This window comes from Triticum urartu, chromosome 2A, assembly GCF_056163025.1.
Source record: "Triticum urartu cultivar PI428250 chromosome 2A, HENAU_Tu73, whole genome shotgun sequence".
Lineage (NCBI taxonomy): Eukaryota > Viridiplantae > Streptophyta > Magnoliopsida > Poales > Poaceae > Triticum > Triticum urartu.
This window is the reverse complement of record NC_141874.1, coordinates 367563733-367573040: the sequence shown is the minus strand read 5'-3', so window position 1 is coordinate 367573040 and position 9308 is coordinate 367563733.

The following is a 9308-nucleotide window of genomic DNA, read 5'->3' as shown; positions in this document are numbered from 1 at the left end:
TTGCATATTGCCATGTGTTGATTATGTTCAGTGTGTCTTTCATGGTAGGTTCCGCCTCCGAGGATAACCCCAAGTATCCGTCTGAAGGGCAGTACCCTACTACCTCTAAAACAGGCAAGCAACCCATTGATCATTCCGATACAACCCATGTTTCCGCTTCTGCTCTTGTCTACTACATTAAGACAACACGTTTCAAACTGCTGTGTGCTACGGTAGTTGAACCCTTATCCTCTGCATGACCTGTCATTGCCACAGTAACTAGATGAAACCCACTAGCATGTGTAGGAGTTGATTGAGCCATGTATGTGATTCCTACTTTGCTATGCCTGCTATGCTTAGCGTTGTGTCAGGTCTGGTTCATCTGGGTGATGGGCTAGAGTGAAATGTTTATGTCGGTAACATGAGGGATGTGTGGAACATGTTTTGGTAAAGGTATCGATGAGAGGCCATGTAGGAGTACATAGTGGGTTGTTTCATTGAGGCCGTTCCTAAGAACTGAGATCTGTATGTGTGATTTAAGATTCAGCTACTACCATGCATTGGGACCCTTAATTGACCCTCTCGGCTTCTTAAATACCTTAGTACTCTGTCCAGGAGTTGCAAATAGTTTCTGGTGTTGTAGGTTATGTGTTGGCGGCCGTGCGTAGTGCTGACCCTAGGGGTGGGCTATGTTGCGGTAGATACACCGTGCCACGGTGTACCGAGTCACCCGTTTGGTGTCTCGGGAACCCTGTTCACATCGTTCGGGGCCGTATGTGGAAACCTCGGCCGGACTCCCTGCGGATGGAACCTGGATAGGCGATGAACCTGGACTAGAGACTTGAGTGTTTAGGTAGGCCGTGGCCGACACCCTCGTTGGGCCTCCGCTTGAAGGTTGCCGAGTACATGTCGTGTAAACGACGGTAGTGGTGAAAGCGTGTATGACGAGGTACACCCCTGCAGGGTATAAAACTATTCGAATAGTCGCGTCCGCGATAAAGGACTACTTGGTTGCCTATACAGTTCATAGACAAGTTAAATGGATACTATTAAAAGTCTCAAGATAAGTGTGAGTACCGAGGATGGCCCTCTCGTAGGATGACGAGGGAGGATCCACGGTGGAGTATTGTGTTGGTGAGTAGTGGACTCGTGTGCGAAAACTATTTTACTAGTGAAGTTCCGTAGGATAGCTTAGTCAAGAGTCAAAGCTGGCTTGCTGCAATAACCCCACCACCTTCTTGACAATGAGCATGTATATTAGGTTCTGATGTAAGACTTGCTGAGTACCTCTGTACTCATGTTTGCTTAATTACTGTTTTCAGATGACAACACCGCCCCCTCCGATGGGTTATACGTAGACCTTGACGTTGACGAGTGACTAGCCACCCAGGTGGTGATCCTGGCCATGGAGGGCCCTATGTAGATAGACAGGCTTCGAGAAGCCTTCTTTCTTTCTAGTGTCTGTACTCAGACTAGTTGCTTCCGCATGTGCTTGTATGATTGTATGACTTGAGTGTCGGGTCATGTGACCCCTATCTGTATGAACATGTTATGTATGGCTCTCTGGAGCCTTTAAATAAAGTACTTGAGTTGTAGAGTTTTGTTGTGATGCCATGTTGTATGTACTCATATCGGGCATATTGTGTGTATGATTGAAATGCTTGGTATGAGTGGGATCCGACAATCTAGTTGTTTATCCTTGGCAGCCTTTCTTATGGGGAAATGTAGTCTAGTGTTCATCGAACCATAGTAGTCCGCTACAGCCCGGTTCACCGGAGTCCTGCTAGCCCAGCACTACTGTTCAGGACACTTGACTGGCCGGCATGTGTTTCACTTCATTCCTATGTCTGTCCCTTCGGGGAAATGTCACGCGGTGATATCCGGAGTCCTGCCTAGCCTGCTACAGCCCGGGTTCCCCGGAGTCCTGTTAGCCCAGTGCTACAACCCGGAATCACTCGCTGATGACCGACATGCTCGATGTGATTCATGTATGCCTGTCTCCATAGGTCTGTGCCACTTTGGGTTCACGACTAGCCATGTCGGCCCTGGTTCTCTGTCATATGGATGCTAGCGACACTATCATATACGTGAGCCAAAAGGCGCAAACGGTTCCGGGCCATGGTAATGCAACACCCATGGAATACCGTGCGTGAGGCCGCAAAGTGATATGAGGTGTTACCGGCTAGATCGATGTGGTTTGGAATCGGGGTCCTGACAGCGTTGGTATCAGAGCCGGACTGCCTGTAGGTTCGTTGAGCCAAACTGGTCGATGTCGAGTCTAGAAATGCTTTACTTATATGTAGGGGAATTGATTGTGGGAGGGAACGTAAGGCTCTTTTACTCCTTTACCCTATGCCTCTGATCTGAGTCATTCTCTTCTCATTCAACGTGGGTTAAGGACTAGGCTCTCTTCTTCTATCAGGTTCACGTGTTACTAATCCGTAGTAGCTTATAGGATTGTTGTTACAAGTCCCAGTTCAGTTTCTACTATTTTTAGTATGTTGCTAATTGAATTAGAACCTTGATATGATGTTGTTGAGTGGTATTGCAGACTGTTGTGGATGTCTCAAATCTTTTTCTGAGCATTTACATCTGTTAGGCTGTCCAATTTTCCCTCGAAATTCTAATGTCTTTACTTTGTGGTTGTGCTTTCAGATGGCCAACCGTGTTCAAAACCAAGTGGTTCGCCTGACCCGGTGCCTCGACATGCCCGGTCATACTGCTATGTTAGTCCGGGTAATGATCGAGACGGGTTACCGTTGGTATCCTGAATACACTGTCGAAGAGCAGTTCCATGACTTTAATCAAAGCCAATATTTCTGCACCGTCAGGATATTTCCTTCTTATCCTGGATCTACCGAGCCCCTTCACTGTTCCTCTGGACTCGGGGTTACTGTTGAGATGGCTGTGCAGGATGCTGCCTATTCCATGATGACCATCATGTGAGTCCGGACCGGCCTGCTTCGGAACACCGACTTCCGTTACATGCCAGCTTCACTTCCGGGAGCGCAAGGGTATCTCCAGGCTATCCATGCTGACTCCACTCAGGAGGACTCATTAACTCGTACCACTGCCGAGATGCTCGAAGATAAGGACTGAGAGAATCGGGCCTTGAGGTTGGAGCTTTTCAATACCCGTGCTGATCATTGGGCCACATTGACTCGGTTTGCACCCGTGGTGCAAGCTGGATGTATGGATACAAGGGATCTGTATCCTGTGAGATCTGCTCTGCCATACATGGTGGATTGGCGTGATGTGGGAGGCATCACCCCACCCCGTGGTCCTCGCAGGCCACCGTTTGTTGGTCCAAGACCTCATCCTAGCCCCTTTGGTCCACAAGCTCCTCAGGACCGTCTGTTCTCGGATGATCACGTTGAACTTCCAGGCTATGGAGGTGACTTCTATGAGGACTACTACAGAGCTGTCTGAGTTAGTAGTAGTACCACTAGTATTGTAACAGTTGTATCTCCACTGTCATGCGTGACTTGTGGAATATGGCTTTGTGTGTAATCAATTCCGGAGGTGTAGACAAATAATGTATAGGAGCTTGGAATGCCTCCGATGAGATGTAACGTCTTTCATCATAGTTGTACTGTAGCCTGGGCTTGTACTAAACTATGTATGATGTGTATGACCGTTGGTATATATATATATATATGGCAGTCTTATATTACCATGACATACAGATGAACATCTCTGCATTCCGTGTTATCCATTACATTCTGCACTTCCTTGCTAAGTTTGAGCCATCCTTATCTAAACCGTTGTCTTGTTTTCTCCTAGGATGGTCAACACCCGCAGCAACCCTGCTGCCCCGGAGCAGGGGGAAGCCAGTGCAGCTAGGGGTGAAAATCTGCCTCACACGCCTTCTCTGGCCGAAGTAATGCTGGAGGCAGAAAGAAACAAGCGTGAGACTAACCGCTTGCTGGAGCGGATTGAGCAGAACACTGCACGCCATCCGCGAAATGACTTGGTGTCAATCAATGACTTTATCAAGCTATACCCACTAATGTTTAACCATTCCGTCGAGCCCCTCGACGCGGATGACTGGCTTCGCAGCATCACCCACAAGCTACGTTCTGCCAACGTAGCCGAAGCCGACAAGGTTACTTACGCTGCCTACCATCTCGAAGGCCATGTTAGCCTCTGGTGGGAAAATTTTGAAGCTATGCGCCCGGTCGGCCAAATCACTACTTGGGCTGTATTCAGTGAGGCTTTCCGTGAGCATCACATTCCGGAAGGTCTCATGGATCGCAAGAGGGAGGAGTTCTGCAATTTCACCCAAGGAAGACTGACTGTGGATGCATATAGTCGTGAATTTGGGAATCTGGCACGCTATGCCCCTGAAGAGGTATCTATTGACGCTAAGAAGCAGGCAAGGTTCCACAAGGGACTTAGCCCTGAGCTTCGCCGTGATCTTCGTCTACACGAGTGCACCTCCTTTCAGAAGTTGGTCAATAAAGCCAGCAATGCTGAGACAGGCCAGACTGATTATGACGCTTCACGCAAGCACTCCTGTGATTTTGGCTCTTCATCCGGCTCTGGAGCTTAGAAGCGCTGGGTGTGGATCCCAAGCACGGCACTGCCACCTAGGTTCATCCCGAGGCCATCCTTTGAGGCGCCTCGTCCCAACCAGCAGTTTGCACCGCCCAAGCCCTATGGTGGCCCCGCTACTAATGCTGCTCCACGCCCCAATGTTGTGACTTGTTTCAAGTGTGGAGAGCCGGGTCACTATAGCCGAGAGTGTCCCTAGAACAACAACCCCAATCAAACTGGAAAGTCTGTTGGCCGTGGTAAGCCCGCGGGAAAGACATTCTATGCCAAGCCGACCACCACTGCCCGTGGCCATGTCAACTATGTTTCAGCCGAGGAGGCTCATGAGGATTCTAACGTCGTCCTTGGTACGCTCCTTGTTAACTGCCATCCGGCATCTGTTCTTTTCGATACTGGAGCATCTCATTCATTCATATCCGAGAACTATGCTTGAATGCATAACACGACATTCTGTGACATGCCCACTTCCATGGTAATTCAAACTCCGGGTTCCAAATGGCAAACTTCTAGAGTAAGCCATGGGAACGAAATTCTTGTTGATAGACTTGTATTCCTTGCTTCCTTAATAGCCCTCAAGTCCTCGGACATAAACATCATTTTGGGTATGGACTGGGTGTCAGCTCATTATGCTAAGATTGATTGTGCCACAAGAACCGTTCAACTTACTCACCCATCGGGCAAGACAGTCAACGTCTTAACTCGAGTGGCCAAGCGCCAGCTCTACTCCCTAAATGCCAACCCCCTTCCAGACCTTGAGGATGTTCCGGTAGTCCAAGACTTTCCGAATGTCTTTCCAGAAGAACTACCAGGTGTTCCACCTAACAGGGATGTCGAGTTTGTGATAGACCTTGTTCCAGGAACCGTTCCAATTTCCAGAAGACCCTACAAGATGGCACCCTTAGAACTAGCCGAGCTTAAGAACCAACTCGATGAGTCCTTAAAAAAGGGTTTCATCCGTCCTAGTTCCTCTCCTTGGGCTTGCCCCGTCCTCTTCGTCAAGAAGAAGGATGGAACGGATCAAATGGTTGTGGATTACCGACCTGTCAACTTGGTCACCATCAAGAACAAATACCCGCTTCCCAGGATCAACGATCTGTATGATCAGCTCGCTGGATCCTCAATCTTTTCCAAGATGGATTTGAGGTTGGGCTACCATCAAATCAAAATCAGAAACGGGGACATTCCCAAAACGGCCTTTGTTACTCGTTATGTGAGTACACCATTATGTCCTTCGGTTTAACCAATGCCCCAGCCACCTTCTCCCGGTTAATGAACTCGGTCTTCATGGAGTATTTGGATAAGTTTGTCATAGTATACCTCGATGACATACTCATCTACTCCAAGAATGAATAGGAACATGCCGAACATCTAAGGCTGGTATTGATGAAACTTCGAGAGCATCGCCTTTATGCCAAATTCTCCAAGTGAGAATTTTGGTTGCCAGAATTGACCTATCTAGGCCATGTAATCTCTGGTAAGGGTATTGCTGTCAATCCCGAGCGAGTTCAAGCCGTCCTTGATTGGACTCCACCTGAGACGGTCAAGCAAGTTTGGAGTTTCCTTGGCTTAGCAAGCTATTGCCGCCGCTTCGTCGAGAATTTCTCCAAGGTTGCTAAACCTCTAACTGAACTCCTCAAGAAAGATAAAAAGTTCGAGTGGACTCCACAGTGCGAGTTCAGCTTTGAGGAACTGAAAAGACGCCTGACATCTGCTCCCGTACTGGTACCACCAGATTTCTCCAAGGACTTTATTATCTATTGCGACGCCTCACGACAAGGACTAGGTTGCATACTCATGCAAGATCGTCAGGTAATTGCCTATGCTTCACGGCAATTACACCCACATGAGGAAAATTATCCCACTAGAGCTTGCAGCTGTAGTCCATGCACTCAAAACTTGGCGACATTACCTCCTCGGTAATCGTTGCGAGATCTTCACCGATCACCAAAGTTTGAAATATATCTTCACCCAACCAGATTTAAATCTCAGGCAAAGACGTTGGGTCGAGTTGATCTCGGATTACGACTTAGGAATAACTTACACCCCGGGCAAGGCCAATGTCATGGCTGATGCGCTAAGCCATAAGTCCTATTGTAACAACCTGATGTTACAACAAAGTCAACCACTTCTCCACGAGGAATTTCGTAAGCTTAATCTTCACATTGTTCCTCGAGGTTTTCTATCCACCCTGGTAGCGAAACCTAACCTTATGGATCAAATCATAACCGCCCAGCGGTATGATAAGGGCATATCCTGAATTAAGGAAAACATCGCTAGCGGAGTTGCTAAATGTTTCTCCATGGATGAGCGAGGTGCTGTCTTCTTCGAGAACCGTTTGGTGGTTCCCAAGAAACAACATCTGCGCTAGTTGATCCTTAAGGAAGCTCATGAATCCCCTCTCACCATTCATCCCGGTAGTACTAAAATGTATCAAGACCTACGCCAGAGGTTTTGGTGGACTAGTATGAAAAGAGAAATCGCTCAATACATTGCTAGCTGCGACGTCTGTCGTCGTGTTAAAGCAGAGCACCAACGGCCTGCTGGCACCCTTCAACCTTTGGTTATTCCCGAGTGGAAATGGGATAAAATCAATATGGATTTCATCACTGGGTTTCCCAGGACCAAGAGAGGGAATAATGCCATCTTCGTCATGATCGACCGTCTTTCCAAAGTAGCCCATTTCCTACCTGTTCGTGAGAGTATCACCGCTAGCCAGCTAGCCCATTTATACATCTCCCGAATAGTGTCTCTTCATGGTGTTCCATTGGAAATTAACTCGGACCGTGGGAGTCTCTTCACCTCTCGATTTTGGCAAAGTTTCCAAAATGCTATGGGAACTCGTCTCTCTTTTAGTACCGCCTTCCATCCTCAATCAAGTGGTCAAGTAGAGCGAGTCAATCAAATTCTGGAAGATATGCTCCGAGCTTCTGTCATCTCATTCGGAATGAGTTGGGAGAAATGCCTTCCATTCGCGGAGTTTGCTTATAACAATAGTTATCAAGCTAGCTTAGGCAAGGCTCCTTTCGAAGTTCTCTATGGACGAAAATGTTGAACGCCTCTTAACTGGTCAGAAACTGGGGAAAGACAACTCTTTGGCCTGGATATGATTCAGGAAGCAGAAGAGCAGGTTCGTGTTATTCGTGAGAAATTGAAAACAGCCCAATCTCGTCAAAAGAGTCAATATGATCGTAAACATAAGCCTATGACTTATGAAGTCGACGAGAAGGCTTACCTTCGGGTTACTCCGTTAAAGGGAACCCATCATTTCGGTATCAAAGGCAAATTGGCTCCTCGTTACATTGGACCCTTTCGCATTCTTGCCAAACGAGGAGAAGTTGCCTACCAATTGGAACTACCTTTGCATCTTTCCAGAGTTCACGATGTCTTCCACGTTTCTCAACTAAGGCATTGCTTCGCGGATCCTATCCGTGGAATGGACCACGAAACGCTTGATCTACAAGATAACCTCTCATATCGGGAATCCCGTTCGTATCCTTGATCAAGCCGAGTGTACCACTCGACGTCGTAATATCAAGTTTCTCAAGATTCAATGGTCACACATTCCGAGAAAGAAGCCACTTGGGAAAGGGAGGATCGTCTTCGACTCGAGTATCCCACCTTCTTTCCGGAGGATCCTAAATCTCGGGACGAGATTCTTTTGAGTGGGGGTGAGTTGTCACACCCTAGCTAGTTCAAGAATTAGAGTGTGCATCATGTTTAATTTCCTTTTAAGTTTGAAATGGGGATGACAGAACCCCCAACACCCCCCTGGAAACAACTAGGGTTTACTAAAATTATTTTCAATGAACCTGAAATGCCCTTCTAAAAAGTTCACCCTCTTTGTCTTGGGTTAGAACCTCTGGCAAAATTGGTGCACAATTTTCTAGGTCAATAGAAGGTCATTGAATTAAATCATAAGTATTTGATTTTGGGCATTTAAATGCTATAAAATAATTTAAATGCTCAAATAATTCTGGAAATAAATGTTTGCTGTTGGAAATATTCTAAACAGAGCCCACAATTATTTTCAGGATTTTTGGAAACATTTTAGTATTTTTTTAATAAAGCCCAACATTTGAAGTTAAATAGAAAAAGAAAACAAATCAGAAAAAGAGAGAGAGGGAAAAGCCCACCTGGGCCTTACCTATGCTGGCCCGGCCCACCTGGCCTGTGCCACTCGTCACCCACCTCTGCCAGTAGGCAGAGGCGTGTCGCCGGCGCGTGCTCCTGCAGCCACCTCCTGCTTCCACCTCCTGCTGCCTCCTCGTCCCCATCCGAGCGCCACGGAGACGCCCAACACCTCCCTGCACTCCTCCCCTCTCTCCCCCTCGTCTCCCTCACCCTCTCCCGCGATGGCCGAGCGCGATCCTCGCCACCGTTCGCCGTAGTTGTCACCAGAGCCACCCCCTCGCCTCCCTGACGTGCCCGTGAGCTCCGCCTCCATCGTCCACGCCTCCTCGTCGACTCACGCGACGCCGGACGCCTCCAAGCGCCTCCCCGACGCCTTCTTCTTCCTCGGTCCGCCGAGATCGCCGGCAACACCCTGACGACGTCCGACCTCCCCCGAGCCCGCTGAGACGCGTCCTGCAACCGCCGTGAGCTCCTCTACCGATCCCCCTCTTCTCTGCTTCGTTTGCTCACCGTAGACGCCGCCCCCTTGCTCACCGTAGCACGCCGCCGCGCGAGCTCGATGCCGGCGTCACTCCGGTGGCCATTTGGTCAAGTACAGGTGCTTAACGCACTCACCGCACCTCGTAGCGCCTCGCTAGTGCGTC